Source organism: Colius striatus, chromosome Z (assembly GCF_028858725.1).
Source record: "Colius striatus isolate bColStr4 chromosome Z, bColStr4.1.hap1, whole genome shotgun sequence".
NCBI lineage: Eukaryota > Metazoa > Chordata > Aves > Coliiformes > Coliidae > Colius > Colius striatus.
This window is the reverse complement of record NC_084790.1, coordinates 84748391-84765959: the sequence shown is the minus strand read 5'-3', so window position 1 is coordinate 84765959 and position 17569 is coordinate 84748391. Positions and strand designations below refer to the sequence as shown.

The window sequence follows — 17569 nt, the reverse complement described above, 5'->3', positions numbered from 1 at the left end:
ACAACCAGAGTTTGGTGGGGACCTATTGCTCTGCAGTGGTTTTGGACTCAGAGTCATTGCTGAGGTGTTTCATTTGTTCCCCTCACCCAAGTATTCTTCTGTATGAAAATGTCGTGTTTGGCTTGCAGGAATCATAGAATCATACATAGAACGGTAGAGGCTGGAATTTGGGAATATTTTTAATTACAGAATTGTTGAGATTGTCAAAGACCTTCCAGCTGATCAAGTCTGACCATTCCCTCAGCACTGCCACAGCCACCACTAACCCATGTCCCTCAGCCCCACAGCTACACGGCTTTGGGATCCCTCCAGGGATGGGGACTCCACCACTGCCCTGGGACAGGGCTGGACAGCCCTTGGGGGAAGAAACTGTTCCTGTTCTCCAATCTAAACCTCCCCTGGGGCAAGTTGAGGTTGTTTCCTATTGCCCTGTAGCTTGAGAGCAGAAACTGACATCCTACCCTACACCCTACCCTTCCTGGCCACAGCCTCCTGTCAGGGAGATGCAGAGAGTGCTCCTGTCTCCCCTCAGGCTCCTCTTCTCCAGGCTGAACACCTCGATTCCCTCAGCCCCTCCCCAGCACCCTTGTGCTCCCAAGCCCCTTCCCCAGCTCTGTGCCCGGCTCTGACCGTGCTCCAGCCTCTCAATCATGTTTATGTACATTTCCATAAAACCATCTTGGGAAACAGCAGCACAATGTCCTTTGTTAGCATGGGATGGAAGGAGTTGTTTCTTCAACAGGTTGGCTTTGGTGGGTTGATGTAACAAGTCATTTTGATGGGGAAAAAAAAAAAGAAGCAGGTTGTATGGGAAATGAAGAGTGTCTTGGTTCTGTGCTTCAGGTGCAGGTGGGAGTTGGATGGGTGCTCTCATCACATGGCATGATGCTGGCTGTGGGAGTACCAGGATAAGCAGTGGGTGGAAATCGGTGTTCCTCTCCACGCCGTCTTTGCAGTCGCTGGATGCTGCCCAAGTTTTCCTTTACCCTTATCTGGGGCCAACCATGTTGTTCACACTGACTTCATCTACTGATTTACCGAGACACTCCTTAGAAACCCAGTAGTCAGAGGAGTTGCAGATAGTGGTTTGGGTGTGGGGATGGAAGCAGCATTTTTAATATTTTTTTTTTCCCTGCAGACCAAGAAAACGTGTAATAAAGGTTTCAAAAGTAACCGTGGAGCTCTTCCAAGCGGTGTCTGGGAGTGCCAGGTTGCCACAGGCTATCTTACACTTGATTTTGCCTCATGCTTCAGAAAGATTTCCTTTGTATAAACAATTTGGGTTGTGATTTGGGGTTTTTTTTTCATGTGCTTCTTTAAAGGAAGACCATGAGAAAGGCACGTAACATGGAGCTTGGTGTCCAGCTACTTTTTATTGTATTAACAAAACAACCCTGTATTTCCTCATTGTCATAATGTCTGTGCTGGAAAGGAACTATTATTTTACCAAATGTGATGTTTAACTTAATGCTCAGAGATGCGACTGCTTAATTTGGGGCAGAATCTCTAGAATGAGCTGATTCTTGGTGCACTCAATGAGGAGAAGAAGAGAGACCTGTTATTTATCACTCAACATGATGGCCAGCCCTTTGGGGTTGCACACACACGCAGGCAAGCTGAGCTTAGACAGGTTAGGCTTCTCATGGAGGTGGGGTGACTCGTCTGCTGGGGATGTCCTCGTGGATAAGGACCACAAGAGATGAGCAGGGGATAGAATAATTGTCTGCATGGGTGCAGCTGAGGTGGCCAGGAGGTGGCTTCCAAATCTGTGTGCCAGGGAAGCTTTGAAACCCCATGGCAGGCACTTGGAAAGGGTTTTCAAAGTCACTCGTTCCCTGGATTGGGCACCTGATTTGTGTTCTCATCACCTAGACAACACAGTGAGTGGGGACTTGGGTAAGCAAACCCCCCTTTGAAAGTGCCTTGCCTCCACTTTCACGCTGTCTTGGGTCACTCATGCACAAACCCTGATTTTTATCTTTTGTTAAATTCTATCCAGTTCTTTTCAGGAGAAAGAATAGGATTTCACCTCTCACAGGTTTACCTTGTCCCGGCCAAACATGTGTGCATGGTTTGCAGGGGAAGCAGAGCAGATTGATAGGGAAGTCACCCATTTACCACCTCTGCAGGGGCGAATCCAGGGTCACCGGTTACATAAGGGACGGGCTTGACCCACTGAATGGGAAACAAAAAAAAAGGATGTGATAAATCTACTTGAAGGGAAAAAAAAAAAAGAGATTAAAAAGACAAAACAAAACCGAACCACAAGCAAAACCCCAAGTTTTTATTTCCAAAGAACTTTGTGTGCTCGCTTAAAAAGGAAACATGAAAAGATCCTGGTGAAATCAGCCGATGTCCCGCGTGTTGTTTAGACCTCAATAGTACAGGTGGACGAGGAGGGCTCTGTGCCAAATTCTTTTGGTTTAGAGGGAGTGGTGGGAGTGAGTTCTCCTAACCGCTCCTAGAAAGGCTTAACTTTCCTCACACAAATCAATGACAATCTCCGCTCGGCTGCAGACACCCGGGGAGCGACGCTGCCGGATCTCCCGCGCAGCTGAGGCAGGCGAGGGCAGGACGAAGGTCGGCACCCAGCGTGGGAAGGTGGGTCGGGTGCTGCATTAATGCTTCCAAGATACGTTCTTTTTCAATATTCTTTTGTCCCTTCTCTTAGGGCTTTTGCAGTTTGTGGAGGGGAGGGGAAGGTGCTTGAATTTCATGCCGGGAGGCTGATTGTGCTCGTGTTTGAAACCTTTGGCGTGTCGTAGAGATCGCCTGTGCTAATCTATCGCCATTTACATGCGATTTTAATTGCTGTTTGAACTCAAACCTGTGATTCTCTTTCCGATATCCTTGCTTGGTATCTTGAATCTTTACCAAGCCCAGACGTTTTGGCTGTGTATCAACACCTGTACGATACAACCTCTCAATTTGCAGCGTGTTTTGCACGGGGTTTGGTTTCTCTTTTTTTTTGTTGTGTAAGTCCGGCTTAGTTATTTGTTTGTTTGTTTTAGACAGCAAATATCAGTGTCAAAACACATCTAACATCTTCTACTGGGTGGGCAGAAGGACTCTGCTGAGGCAGATGTTTAGTATTCACAGTGTAATATAGTATAAAATCTGTTCTATCCTATGCTTTGAATATTTCTTTGACAGTTGTTTTCAATTAATTTTTGTTTTGGTTGGTCTTTACGTGAAACTTTCAGGAAAAAACAACAACAACAACAACAAACCAGTATCCTCTTAAACAGTTAAAATGTCTCAGCAGATTTAATGCTGGCAGAGAAATTGCAATTAAAGCCAGGCTGGGAAGCATGGTTGGGATGAGGCTGCTACTCGGTGCAGGGTTAAGCCCAGTTCAAGCCAGCCTGCTCTGTACTGCAAGTGGGGATCACATAGGGCAACTGGAGGTGCTTTATGTGGAGCCCTCCCCTACATGGATTTGGGGTTTAATTCTGCCTCAGGAACTTTTTGCTTCCTTACTGGCAAAGGGGACACAGCAGGACAGGATGTTATACCCTGTTAAGCTTTAATATTTTTTAACAGCTCCTTGTTGAGATTAAATGCTGTTTCAGCAGCACAAACCCCCTCTGCTGCTCCTCTGAGCCCGTGTAGGTGATTCCCAGAGCTGTGCCATCAATTAAGGGGGGGGGGGGGGGGAAAAGCAGCCGTGGTTTTGTTTAAGGTTGGGCTGAATGAAAACAGGAGGGGAGGAATGTGCTCAGCAGAGGAGGAACCGGCGCTCGGCCATCCCGACGTTGCTTTCCGGAGCGCGGAAATACTTGGCGCGGTCGTGCAGGGACCTGCAGCTTGTTCTGCCCTCAAAAACGGGATGTGGCAGCCACCTTCTAGGTCACCCAGGTACGATATTAAGAGGAATGAAACTGAGTGTGGCTTTCTCCTCCTTTCCACCTGGTGGAAGTGGAATCGGGCGGAGGTTGCTTCTCCTCCTGGGAGGATTTGGATGTTGGGAGCAGCAAGGGAAGCTGGGTTGCAGGGAGCAAATGCCGTGGGCACAGCCAACCCTTGCTGCCTTCAGCATCTTCAACAGCCCATCTTGGAGAGCAAACCTTTTTCAGGCTTCTTGGTGTGTGTCCTGGTGTATCTACCCCAGGACAGCCCAGGGAATAACTCCTAGAAAGTTAGATGATATGCTCTGTTGTCTTTTTCTGGTCTTCCAATGCCTTCCATCACTCCTACCACTCCAAAAAGAACATCTCAAACCCCTGCTCTGGAGCAGGCAGCATTTAAAACCTACTTCACGCTGGTGCTTGATGCTGCCTACTTCAGGTGCCAGGCAGTGAGGAGTCAGACCCAGCGTGTCTGAGCACTGAGCAAGCATTAGCCATACAAGCTTGGGATTTTCCAGCGAGCCTGGGGCTGGCCAGCATCTAACTCCCTTAGCCTCTTTTGAAATTCCTCCTCTAATTAATAAATAAGTGGCAAGTTTCACTGACATAATTTCAGAGCTATTGCTCTTAATTAAATAGTGAGTTATTAAAATAGTTTCAAAATACTGATGTCTTCCCTCCCCAGTTCATAGCCCAGGTCTTACTCCCATTAAGTGTCACTGGTGGAAGGGTTTTATAACCTTGGAAGTAATTAGAAAGGGTGAAGGGTCTCAGCCCCCGGTGAAATGTAGCGTTACGGAGCGTGTGTGGATGATCCCAGCAAACAGAGCAGCGAGGGGAGGGCTCATCCCTCCCAACAAGATGGAAAGGCAGCATCACGCCAGGTCCCGTGGGCAGCCCCACATACAGTGTGTGTATTTCTGTATAAAATACGTAATGAATGCACACATAACATCTAGAGTTATATAATATATATGAGATACCCCGTTGCATTAGCGTGTAATGGTGCAGAAGGGGCAGCTGCACTGCAGGTCAGGTCAGTGAGGGAGCTTCATGGTTTATTTTCCTTTGGCTGAGAGCTTTAGCAATGAATAGAGGGAGGGGATCCGGGACTGGGATGCTTCTGCCAAGAATGATTTGGAGGCCTCTTTATATTAGTCAGAGGTTTTTTATTCCTTACTGGAAGCCTGAGAGGAGCCGTGCGCCCTATGGCAACGTTGCTCACAGGTCTGCATAATTTTCAAGTATCGCTCATGTGAGCAGTTTGCCCTAATTATAGATTTATTTCTTGCTGCTGGTGGACTGATTTGTCCCTCAAAAAGATGTCCTTGCCCTTAAGGAATGGATGCATGGTGGTCACGAGTGCTTTTCTTGGGAGAGGGGGAAGGATGCCACACACCAGCCCATGGTTTTGCAAGGGGCTTGATGCGTTTGGCAGCTGCGGAAGAGGAGGAGGAGGAGGGAATGTCCCACACCACGACGGCTCTGTGCCATCTCCATGTGGGTCTGGGCAGACATATGAATGTTGAGACCATCAATTGACTTTCACCTCCTGGGAAGAGGCAGCAGCCTGTCCCCCACCCTGCCCTGCCCAGCCCAGCAGGGAACCAGTTTGGGAAGGGCCTCCGTGTTGCCCGCGGATGAGCCAGCCTGGGAGGAGGAAGGAGACCACTTTGGATTGAGATCCTGGCACCGCTGGGAGGAGGCAGGGTGGAGGGATGGAGACCAGCCAGCTTCCTAGCTATGCAAACAACCCACACCCATGTTGGGTGTTTATCCTTGCCGAGCCCGTCACCATGGTATCTGGGCACCTTTTGCCAAGGTGAGTTGAAGCTGATGGAGCAGATCTTCTGCCAAACCCCAGGCTCTCTAGGCATGTGTCTGGGAGGTCTCCTAGATCAGCTCAATCTCCCAGACTTGCTGTTTCTGGGGTAGTCCTCATTGTTTTGCTGCTGCCTTTGGACCCCCTGCCGCTGCCTGCCCAGTCTCTGAGCATCTCATCTCTGCAATGAGCTCCTGAGCTCCTCAAAGCAGGTGCATCCTCACCTCTGTCATGAGGTTCCCTTACTCTCCCTTACTCTATGTTACATCACCTTGCCAAGCAGACAGCCAGAGACATAGCTTCACAGCCCCCTGCGCTGGGACTGCTGCCTTGATGTAAAATTGGGCCCTTCTCACCAACATGGATGAGAGGTGCAATCCAGAGGCTAGTGTTGCCTCCAGGAACACATGGGGTCTGAGCGCATCATTGCATGAGCAGCCATTGATCTGTCACGTTCTCCTCACTGTTCGTGTTCTCTGTCAGTGTTCATTGTGCTCTGGGGCAAGTTGTTCCATCTGCTACTAGCAAAATGGTGAGAAGATGATGAGAAGGTTTGATGGAAATGAGAGGAGAGGAGAGAGGAGAGGAGAGGAGAGGAGAGGAGAGGAGAGGAGAGGAGAGGAGAGGAGAGGAGAGGAGAGGAGGCTGGAAAAAGAAAGCAGAAAAAGAGAGGAAAAAAAAGAAAATGCTTGTTATCAGTGTTGAGAATCCTCGTGGGAAATTTCCTCTCCTGCCCTCCCAGCAAGTTGTTGCCCTGGCCACTCATTGGTGGTGTGCAAGAGGAGATGAGTCACATCATCTAACCCGTGTCTCCTGACTCCCATGGCCCATCCAGACCTTTTCCCCAGCCTTGCAGGGGTGCAGGCTTCTGGTGCAGCTGCCTTTCTTAACAGAGGAGTAAAGAATGGGTGAGGGGATGAAACTCAAGGCAGCCTCAGATGTGTTTGTCGGCCTCTCACTTCCGAGATTGCGTTACGGCTGCTTTCCCGTCTGTGCCGGGAAAACAAGTGCCAGGCAAATGGGGGCTCTGAAAGTCCACCTTAGATGGGATTAATACCTCTGTGCCATGACTAGGTGGTGGAAATATTAGAAGGGGACAGACTGTGAAAGAAATGGGTCAGATTTGCTTTCCTTTGTCATCAGGGGCAAGTCCCCTGTCTTTAGGGAGGTGTTAAGGCCACTTTTATGGGTAAGACAACCTTCTCCATGGGCAAGAGGCAGGTCCCAGCCTCTTCAGGGTGGCTTGGGGAGCTGCAAGGGAACAGGAGAATACTTGAGATTGTGATTTAAATCCAGACTCAAGCTTCATGCAATTGTGGCAACTTCTACCCTCTTGGTCCCATCTGAAGTGAAATTGAAGAGCTTAGCTCCTCTGCTCCTTAATTTCCTTGGATCTAAAAGAGGTCAGTAAACATCTTCTATGGGTCTTGGTTTGGTTTTGAGAGGATATAGAGGTGCTTTGGATATAAGTTAGTGAATATACGCCAATAGAGGTGTTCAACAGAGGATCAGAGATTTTACACTAGTGGCTGCAGAGGACCAGACAAGTTGCAATGTTCCAGCCTTTCCACCGTGCACATGCACTTTCCAAACAGTTTTGCTGCAATTAATTACAGTGTAATTAAAGTAGAACGACAGTGCTAACTAAGGGCAAAATCTTGTGAAACAGATAGCATTTGGGCTGATTTTGTAATTGCTTCAGGTTCCCCAGATACAAATTACACTGTCAGAGCTTCTGATTTATGGCAGAACGATGTACACACAGATAACTCAGGGCACGAGCTGCCTGTGTGGGTTGCAGGTATGGAGGTCCATGCCCTGTTCATTCTCCTTGTGGGTGACCCATACAGTGTGTGATTCTCCTTGAATTCTCCTTGAAGTGTCCCATAGACATCAGGACATGGGTGGCACCATTTGTCCCACTCTACTCCATCCCCAAGGCTTCTTATGAGGTTTCCTCACCAGGGAGGTGACGTCGCTGCCCTGCCAGAGGGACACCGCTGGTGACAAGCCACCAACAGGGATGTGGTGGGCAGAGGGATCTGATTCATCCATGGTGGTTCAGCCTAAGGGACAACATGGCTGATGGAGCAATATAGACCTTGACAGGCTTGAAAGGTGGGAACCTCATGAAGTTTAACAAGGCCAAGGACAAGGTCTTGCACATGGGTTGGGGCAACCCCAAGCACAAAAACTGGACTGGGGGATGAGGGCAGCCCTGCAGAGAAGGATTTGGGGGTGTCAGTGGATGAAAAAATGAAAGTGAGACAGCAATGTGTGCTTACAGCCCAGAAAGCCAACTGTATCCTGAGCTGCATCCAAAGCAGCGTGGGCAGCAGGTCGAGGGAGGGGATCCTTCCCCTCTGCCCTGCTCTGGTGAGACCCCCTGCAGTGCTGCCTGCAACTCTGGGCACCAATATCAGGAGGTCAAGGAGCTGTTGGAGCAAATCCAGAGGAGGCCACAGAGATGATCTGAGGGCTGAAGCCCCTCTGCTGTGAGGACAGGCTGAGAGAGTTTGAGGGGTTCAGTCTGGAGAGGAGAAGGCTCCAGGCAGACCTTAGAGCAACCTCCAGTCCCTAAAAAAGCTGACAAGAAAGCTGGAGAGGGACTTTGTACAAGGGCCTGGAGTGACAGGACAAGGGGTGATGGCTCCAAACTGAGAAAGAGTGGATTTAAATTGGCTATGAGGAAGAAGCTGTTCCCTGTGAGGGTGGTGAGGGCCTGGCACAGGCTGCCCAGAGAGGCTGTGGCTGCCCCATCCCTGGAATCATCCAAGGGCAGGTTGGATGGGGCTTGGAGCAGACTGGGCTAGTGGAAGGTGTCCCTGGCCATGGCAGGGAGTTGGAACAAGATGAACTTTAAGGCCACTTCCAACCCAAACCATTCTGTGGTTCTGTGCTTGCAGAAAGTCCCCATGTGAGTGAGCAGGCAAGGCTTGGCTTCGCTAAGTCACAAGCAGATTGAGCTGCCTGATCCTGCCTGGTGGGCCCGTGGTGACTCAGCTGGGGAAGGTGACCTGCAAAGGGAATACAAAGAGGTTGTGCCCTTATTTGCTTCTCTGAGGGGGACAGGCGTTTTGTTCCATAGATTCGTTTAGCATAGATTTATTTCCTCTGATCCATTTCCAGCCATCCTGGGGATATCACACCTTGTTTTTGTGCAGGAAGTCCCTTTCCAGATTAGAGATGTGAAGTGGGTGTTTTCTCACCTTTAATTAAAAGGAGTGAAGCTTTGACATTTTAGCTAAGAAATCCTGCCTTGCAAGCATCTTGCAGGTCATTTGGGTTAATGCATTTCAAGAAAGACAAACAAAAACCCCAAAGTATCTAGACTTTGCTGCCTGGATTTTAAAAATCAGCGAGGTGCACTTCTGAAAAACAAGGAGAGGAGCTAAAAGCATCAGTTCTTCTAATTAAACCCCTCTGTGTTCAGTTTTAACCTCTGAATGCTGGGCTTCGGGCTGCGAGATGCTGTGAGTACTGTTTGCTGCAGGTCACAGGCAGCTTCCCGGTGTTCACACCACCGTCCCAGCTGCAGCTCCGGACTCAGCATCTTCCCCTAGCAGGTTATGGATCTGGGTACCACTTCTCCCCCTGCCAGCACATCCCACCAGCAGACAGGTTCCTGCTCTGAATACTAAATCCTGAGACAGAGAGAAGGAGCCCATGCGCTGATTAATTTGAGCCCGTGCTGCTCTTATCCTGGTTTCAAAGTAATTGTCTCTCCTGTCCACAATTTTCTCTCCTTACATTTCACTGCATATTTATTAGGTTTTTGTGAGGCTATCTACAGCCACATTAAACCAATTTACTCCTTGAAATGTCTGACCTTTGATCTGCCAGCCACTGCCTTTCGGAGCCAGAAAAAGAGCCTTTAATAATGTGTCACATGAAAGGCTCACTGCAGTGCCTGTCACTTGCACACCCCAACTCCAGTTAATAAAGTATCAGATGAATCAATTATTGCCTTATAATTGTTACCTGTATTTTTGTGCTAAACAAGGAGAGTATTTTTCCCCTCTTTTCCCAGTCGCTTTATAGTCTCCCACTGCAGAAAACTAATAAGGCAAGTACAGGTACACAGCTACGGCTGCTGTTTCTCAAGCAACATCTTCAACCTTTGTAGCTAGTTCTGATCCTTAGCAGATGCAGGGGGTTTTGCAGAGGCCTTAGACTGTCTGAGTGCATCTCATTTTAGGAGTCTCTGCAGCATCCCTGTGCACTCTGCTCTGAGCTGTGTCTCCAGAGCCCCTCCAGCTGCCCTCTGCAGCAGGGAGAGGAGAGGAGAGGAGAGGAGAGGAGAGGAGAGGAGAGGAGAGGAGAGGAGAGGAGAGGAGAGGAGAGGAGAGGAGAGGAGAGGAGAGGAGAGGTTAGTGGGTAGCGAAATGCTTTACTAGGGATGTTGTGACTCTTTTGCAGGCATGAGCAGTGAGGCAGGGGGATGTCATGACTAGTCTGTTGTAGCAAGGTTGGAAGCAGCCACCCCAAGGACCACACTCCTCACCATTACCTCCCAGCAGCCTGAGTACCTTCCTTTGTGCCTCAGGGCTGGATGCTCCTGTATCATCATGGGAGGACAGGCATCCTGCTCTAGGGGTGATGCCTGTTCTCCTAATCCAGGATAGAATGAAGTGGGAAGAGGACTCCTTCCAGTGAGCTGCTCTCCATACTAGAAGACTGGGAAAGTCCTGTCATGAGCATGGCTGCATCCAGACACACCGTCTACCTTTTGTTACATGCTTATCATGTGTCTAAAGAGACCAATACATTATCTCTTTCTGCTGGGGGGTTTACTGAGATAAACAGAGCGAGATGTGGCCAAGATGCTGTTGAGATAAGGACGTAGGGACTGATCTGGTGAGATGCAGTGTACCTCCCTTGGGGTCTCTGCAGCCTCTGGGACCAAGATGCTGCTGCCCTGAACCCCAAGCAGTTACCTGTAGCATCTCACACTAGGTCTGAGACCCCTTTTTGTCATACTGCTGACTCTCTGCATGTGCTTTGGGCTGCTTTTGGGGTTGTTGGAGAGCATTGTTCAGGTCCTCAAGGAATCCAGAGCCCCAGGGGTTCAAGATGGCACAAGGAGCCCTCTGCTCAGGCAGCCAGGCTTTGCTCATGCTTTTGGGGAGAGATGCCCCAGCACTCCCACCCTCTCCCTTGGCAGGGACATCAATCCTGCTTCTGCTGAAATCAGCAGCAAAGCTGGGTTTCACGGGGGTGAAACGGCCCGGTGAAGTTTAATCACAGCAATTACAGTTTCTGTCACCTGCAAGGTCCTCTGATGCATCACTCTGAGACGTCTTGCCCAGAAGCTCCATTTCACTCCCTGTGACATCTCTCCAGGGCAGGAGCAGGCAGCTGTCCAGAGGGGAGCATGCCTAGGTACAGATCCATCCTGCAGCTGGCCTTGGCAACACACTTTGGCATTTATGTATTATTTATTTCCCCCAGTGCTTCTCATCTCTTACATAGTTGCTTAACAGTACCAGGCTTTCACAAAGTGATGGAGAAGAGCTGAAAAATGCAGGAGGCAACCCAGGTCTCCTCTCTCTGCTTTAATCTTCACGGGGTGACTTCTCGCTTGCCATATGGGGAGGTACATGCTCCTGACATCCCCAGCCTGAAAAACACTGCAGCATCAAGCAGAAGCAAAGTCTCGAGTTTCAAGGGAAGGAGAAACCATCTGCATAGCTCTCTAGCACATCTGTGCCGGTTTGGCTCTGCGAGGACTTGGTTGCAAGCCTGTAGGATTCGTCTGCAGCAAGGCTGGTATTAATTGCCGTCGAAATGGGAAGCATTAAGAGCTGGGTGAAGAAGAGGTGAAGAAAATGGGGGAAGCTTGGAATGGGCTGACAATTCTTTCCATCACTCTTGAGTGTATGTATTAACAGCATTGCCGGTTCAAATCATTGCTGTAGGAGGCTCTCTGCCAGGCTGTGCCTACCATGAGTCGGGAGGGGAGGTGGAAGTGAACAGCAGTGAGGCAGTTTCAAACCAAACCCCAAATCTCAGATGAGGTTCAGGTGGCCCTGAAGACTTTCATAAACCTGCATATCATATCTGCAGTAAAACCCAAATGAACTAATACAGGTCTCGTTCTCTGTACTGTCAACTGCGTTTCAGATGGAGGTACCTCATTCTACCTTTCAGCTTTCATACTGGCTCACACCCTGTGCCTTCATCCCTCCTCACCCAATGAAAAAAGTCATGAACAGAGGCACAATTTATCCAGAACTGTTCCCAGCTTGAGCTTCAGAGGGGAAGTTAGCCTGGAATAAGGGATGGGGAGAGGAACTTGTGTTAGTCCTGGCTATGAAAAGCCATGCTACCATATTGACCTTGGAAGAAGACTTTTATCTTGTCTTTGAGTTTCTCTGAAATTATCTTGTCTTTGGGTTTCACCCCTTCCAGCAAGAAGAGCCCTGGCATCGTCGTTGGTTCCGTTCAAAATGATGCTGTCACTTCTGCCTTCATCTTTTACGTTTGATATCCTGCAGCACCCAGGCAGGAGCATCCCAGTTGAGATGCTCCACGTTATTTCCCTCTCCTAAGCTCATGGATGCTCAGCTGTGGCCTCCACCATACCCCATCCGTGTAAGGGGAAATTCAAGACTTTTTTGACCTTCACTTTTCTTCCTTGGGAGATGCAATTAATACTCCCTGCAGGGATGCTGCTGGATTTAGTTAATAGGACCACATCTCACTTGCCTGCCTCCACAACGGCAACCATCGTGTGCCTGGGTCTAGCATTTGCCTTTCCAATGACCACAGGGGACAGTGGGTCAGGGCAGCTTTGATTCTGCCATGACTTGGGCGGGAACATCCCGCAGCGCCTGCCAGGATGCGGCCCCTGGGTGGCAAAGAACTGAAGCTCTTGCAAGGATGTCACAGATACCTCCCTGCAGCTCTACACCACGTAATTTCCAGGCTCACATTGCTGTCTCTGCAAAGGTAGATTTGGTTTCTATTAATAAGGGGATAATAGCACACAAAACCTGGCTACAGGATGGCCCAAGCCCAATTACTGCGGTCGCTGGGCTACAGCAGCTGCTTCCCTGCAATTATCCCACCACACACTGGTGCAGCTCAGCCCTCTGCGTTTTATTCTTAGTAACAGAGCCTGGGGCAAGGTCAAGGGGGTCCCTGCAGGCAAAAGTCCCCAGCTTGGGGATGTAGTGGCTGAGCTAGGGACAGTGAGGGCACCATGGAAGGGTCAGCGAGGGCAACACAGGAGCAGTGTTTCCCCCCAGTCCCGGTGGATGTGGTCATGAGGCCAGCAGCAAGGCAATGCCCTGTTTGTCCTTGTCCCAAGCCAAGCAGTGCAGGGGGGCCCTGGTGACCCACATAGGGCACACTGGTCACTGCAAGGTCTGTAGCAATCAGCCTCGTTTTTGGAAGGGAGAGGGGTGTACAAAATCCCTGGCAGACTTGGTAGTGTTTGGTTTATGGTTGTACTGGATGATCTTTTCCAACCTAAATGACTCTATGATTTATGACTGGATGTGATGCTTAGTCTTGCTCTCAGCATAAATAGATTGTACCGAAGCTCTGCTGGTTTGCATCCACTGGGAACTGGCCCGTGCAGCTTAGTAAGCCAACATGGGAATCGTGGAGGCAGGAAAAACAGAGGATGATCTGGGGATTGAGATTTGAGGAATCCAGAGTGAGTTTCTTTTCCAGCACTTTCCCTTTGTATGTGTAGGAAACCACTTTGCTTCTTTCTCCCTTGGCTGGGTATCTGTAAACACAGTTAATAGCCTGACAGAAGGATGCTGCTGGAAGAAATGCATTGCAGCCAGGGAGGTGCTCAAAGGCAAGCTACCTGAATCACTCCAAAAACACAGAAACCCTCTCCTAAACCTGTTGTTGGTTGTGGGAAAGTGGTGAATGGAAAAATAGATGTCAAGGATAAAAAGTGATGCTTTAGGGGCAGGAATAAAGCCTTTCTTGTGAGAGAAGCCCAGCTCTAGTCTGTGCTGTTTCAAATTAAGTTTTCAGTTTCCTAAAGGCAGCAGACAATGCCTCACTCAATTCTTTCCCCACTGTCATTAAAACTCGAGTGTGTTGTCTGGATATAGTATTTTGCCCTACCTTAAGAGCTCTAATCTTTTTAGGACCATTTCTTGCCGCTGTCTGCAGACACTCGAAAGCCTTCTCGACCACGGAGTGAAATACAATCCCTGTCTTGGGGAGCTTTACCTCCCCTTTGTCTTCTGCAAAGACAGAAGGAAAATAACCACTTAACAAATCTGCCAGGTCTGAATTTTCTCCGCCCCTCCATCTCCCCTTTTGCAGCTATCATTTGTCGTGGGTTGCTTTCTCCCAGTTCCACTGCCTGTTGCAGGGAGATGGCGAGGAGCCTTTCATTGTTTGCTGAACAATTCCCTGCAATTTGCTGTTCGCTATTTCTTTCGGGCTCCTTTAATCCTTTTTTCGCTTGCTGCTGCTTATTTTTAGCTCCCGCACTGTTCTCGTTTCTTCCTCAAAACTGTTTGTTTTGAAAAGCCCCATTTTGCTGCTCTTGGTACCTTTTTTTTCCCCTTGAGCATCTCTGGTTGCCTGCAAAGCCCTCCCTGTCCTCTCCTTCCCTCAGCACCTTGCCAGGCTGGATGTTGGATGCAACAACCTGTCATTCTCATCAGCTTTCCCGACTTTCCTTGTTTTTCCTTTGGGAGGTGTCCCTCTGGTCTTCCCTGGAAACCCACTTTTCCTTCATACCCAAATCATTTTGGTTTTGTTCAATGGGAATCCAGGAATACTGAGCTCCCAGCAGTGCCACCAGCCCAAACTGTGCTATCCCAGTGCCTTTGGTTGATTTATGCTGCCCCTGTGCAAAGCAGAGATGGGTTGAACCAGCCACTGCTGCACTGACCATGAGATGTGAGACTAAAGTTCAGGACGTGGCAATGACCTGGCATAGGAAACTCCATCTAAAGCCCCTCTGAGCTTTAGGTTGCCTCTAGTCTTAGGATAAAACTGAGCCTTAGGCAGGAGCCAGCTGATCATCTAGATAAGGTGGTGAGTGGGAATTTGGAAGAGCTCACCCTGAATTTTGGCTCTACCATGGGCTTCCTCCATGGCCTTTGCCAAAGCACCAAGTATTTCTGTTCCTTATCTGTAGAGGTAATCTCTATTTTTTTCCTTCTACTGCTTATTTAGAGCTCCAGCATTCAGGGATGGATTGCTGCTTCTTTAGTCTCACTGATAGTGCAGGTAAGGGGATGAGCATCCCACTTGTAGCTGTAGGACACTGGTGCAACAGAAAATGGTCACTGCAAGTAGTAGTAGTAGTAATAATAATAATAATAACAACAATAACAATAATAATCCCTGCACCTTGCACAGTAGAAGCTTAGTCTGATCTGAAGGTGCTCTGAGCTATCATCAGCACACAGTGGTAATGGATATTGCTGTGTCCTTGCCTGTATGTGTATGGTTTGCTCCTGTTACTCAGCTCTACAGCTGGAGAATTAAAATCCATCCCTTCTCCTGCCCACAATCAGAATTCAGAAATTCAAGCAGGACTTTTTTATCCATACAAACATCTCCTGATCTGCCCCAACTGACTGCCCTGAAGGCAAATAGCAACATGCAGCATAACCCCCTTGTTCTTGAGCTATCCAAGCTGTCCCCGCTGTGTCAGCCAGGAAGATAGATTTCTTTTCTCCCCGGCGGTCCTGTCTCCTCCCTCATTAATATTGCAGCAGGCATTCCTCCTTGGGAGCACCGCCTGTCCCTCAGGAAGGCTTTGAGCCTCCCTGTTTTCAGGCAGGTGTATGGCAGCTCTACCAACTCCATCCTTCACGCAGACACAAAGCCAGTAGCATCAGCTCTGCCTTTTTTCCTGGGATCACCCAGAAGGTAGATTTGTCATAATCTTCATCTGCTTTATTTGTTTCTTGGTTTGTTTGGGTTGTGTCCTGTTGGGTTTTTTTTAAAGAAGAAGTGAATTTATGTTAGGAAAAGCACCTTGAATTTCCTGACCTCAGAAATGATCGCGGATAGGTCTGGAGACACATCTCATTTTGACACTTTTTGGTTTTCCTCTGCAGTGTTTTAGTGGCTGGAGATGCAGCCCCAGAGCTGCATCTTTAATTGCTGTTTTCATGAGCATCACTAAACAGTGGTTTAGTGGGGGAAAAAAACTTGGGAAAAAAAGTGGTATATCTGTTAATAACCAACTGGTCTCGCTGCCAGCATCTCGGGATGGCAAAAAAATGGAGTTATTTCTGCTGTCTTCTCATAGCAACCTGATTGTTGCCTTCCAACGTCGGATGAGTTCTTGCTCCCATTTCCTTTTAATAAGCACTACTTTGTTTTCATTATTACCCAATAGTCAAATCTCTTCCCAGTGACTTTACCAGAAGTAGATTTACGGCTATGAAAATAAACCTGGGCGTGATGAGATCTTGTCATTTTATTATCTATAAAGCACCTTGCATGACTCTGTAGTTATCAAAATGTAATTATACATTTAGGTTTTTCCCGTCATCTCTCTTTGTTTGGGGGGGGGGGGGGTTTAAAAGAGGGAAATGATGAAAACGAAGAAATCCGTGCTGAATGTAACTGGAAAACAAGGTGTTGTTGCCTTTACCCTGGCGCCTTCCAGAAGAAGGGCAGATCATACCCGCCGTACGCGGCGATGGTGAGATCTGCCCAGAGTGATGTTCGTGTTAAGACACATCTCCAGGGGTTTTTCTCCCGAGCAGGGAAAACGTCGACGTTTCCTGGTTTGAGATACGGTATTTACCGATTCTTAACGCGGGGCTGGATGTTAATTGTTGTCGGAGGCTCTGGGTGTGGGCAAATCATTGTATAATGCCCACACCCTTCGGGTGGCTTAGGGTGCGGTGTTGCCTTTGCCTCACCGTGCAGTTTTAAGATGTATTATTACCCAAAAGTAACACACCCTTCCGTGCTTCGTTGTTTTTATTAGGGATCGCTCTCCACCAGCGCTCCAAGCACCTGGCAAGGCCAGCGTTGGATGTGGAGCTCGTGACTTGGGCTTGCCCAGGCTTCCCGCTGGGATTCCCTGTGCAGGAGCTCTCCTCACTGATGCTTTGTGGTGGGAGAGGGTCATGTGGTTGGATTCAATGATCTTAAAGGTCTTTCCCAACTGAAATGATTCTGTGTTCTCAGTGGGCACACTGACACATAGTCAAGGGCATCCAGGATGGTTGGAGACCGCCAGGGACTTGGGCTGCTCTTACCTTCAACAAGGGCAAGTGCAGAGTCCTGCACTTGGAAAGCAACAACCCCATGCACCAGGGCAGGCTGGGGATGACCTGCTGGAGAGCAACTCCAGGAGAAGAACATATGAGTTCTGGTGGGCAGCAAACTAACCATGAGCCAGCAACGTGCCCTCGTGGCATCCTGGGGGCATCAAGAAGGGTGTGGGCAGCAGGTTGAGGGAGGTTCTGCTCCCCCTCTCCTCTGCCCTGCTGAGGCCTCATCTGGAGTCCTGTGTCCAGTTCTGGACTCCCCAGCTCCAGAGGGACAGGGAAGTGCCGAAGAGAGGCCAGTGCAGGGACACCAAGGTGCTGAGGGGACTGGAACATCTCTCTGATTAGGAAAGGCTGCAGGAGTTGGGGCTGTTTAGCTTGGAGAAAGCTGAGGGGGGACCTTATCAATGCAGATAAATCCCTGGGACATGAGTGAAAACTTGTTTACTCTTCAGCTAAGAGAGCCCTGTCCCAGGCTGCCCAGGGAGGGTGTGGAGGCTTCTTCTCAGGAGGTTTCCAAACCCACCTGCACACAATCCTGTGCCCCTGAGGGAGGGGAAGTTGCTTTATCAGGGGGTTGGGCTTGATGAGCTCTGGAGGTCCCTTCCAGCCCCCATCATTCAGGGATTCTGCGGTAACCTAGGCTGAGCTTCTAGACAGAGCTTTCCATGATGAAT

General features: G+C 49.1%; 1 protein-coding gene across 1 annotated transcript in view; it reads left to right on the top strand.

Annotated features, from left to right (window-relative positions):
- Positions 1-2519: 2519 nt before the first annotated feature.
- The window catches only part of ZBTB7C (zinc finger and BTB domain containing 7C), a 47346-nt gene continuing 32296 nt past the window's right edge, over positions 2520-17569 (top strand). Inside the window, exon 1 of the mRNA XM_062018600.1 lies at positions 2520-2601. The gene's annotated coding sequence lies outside the window, so the exon portion shown is untranslated. The remainder of the gene's footprint in view (positions 2602-17569) is intronic.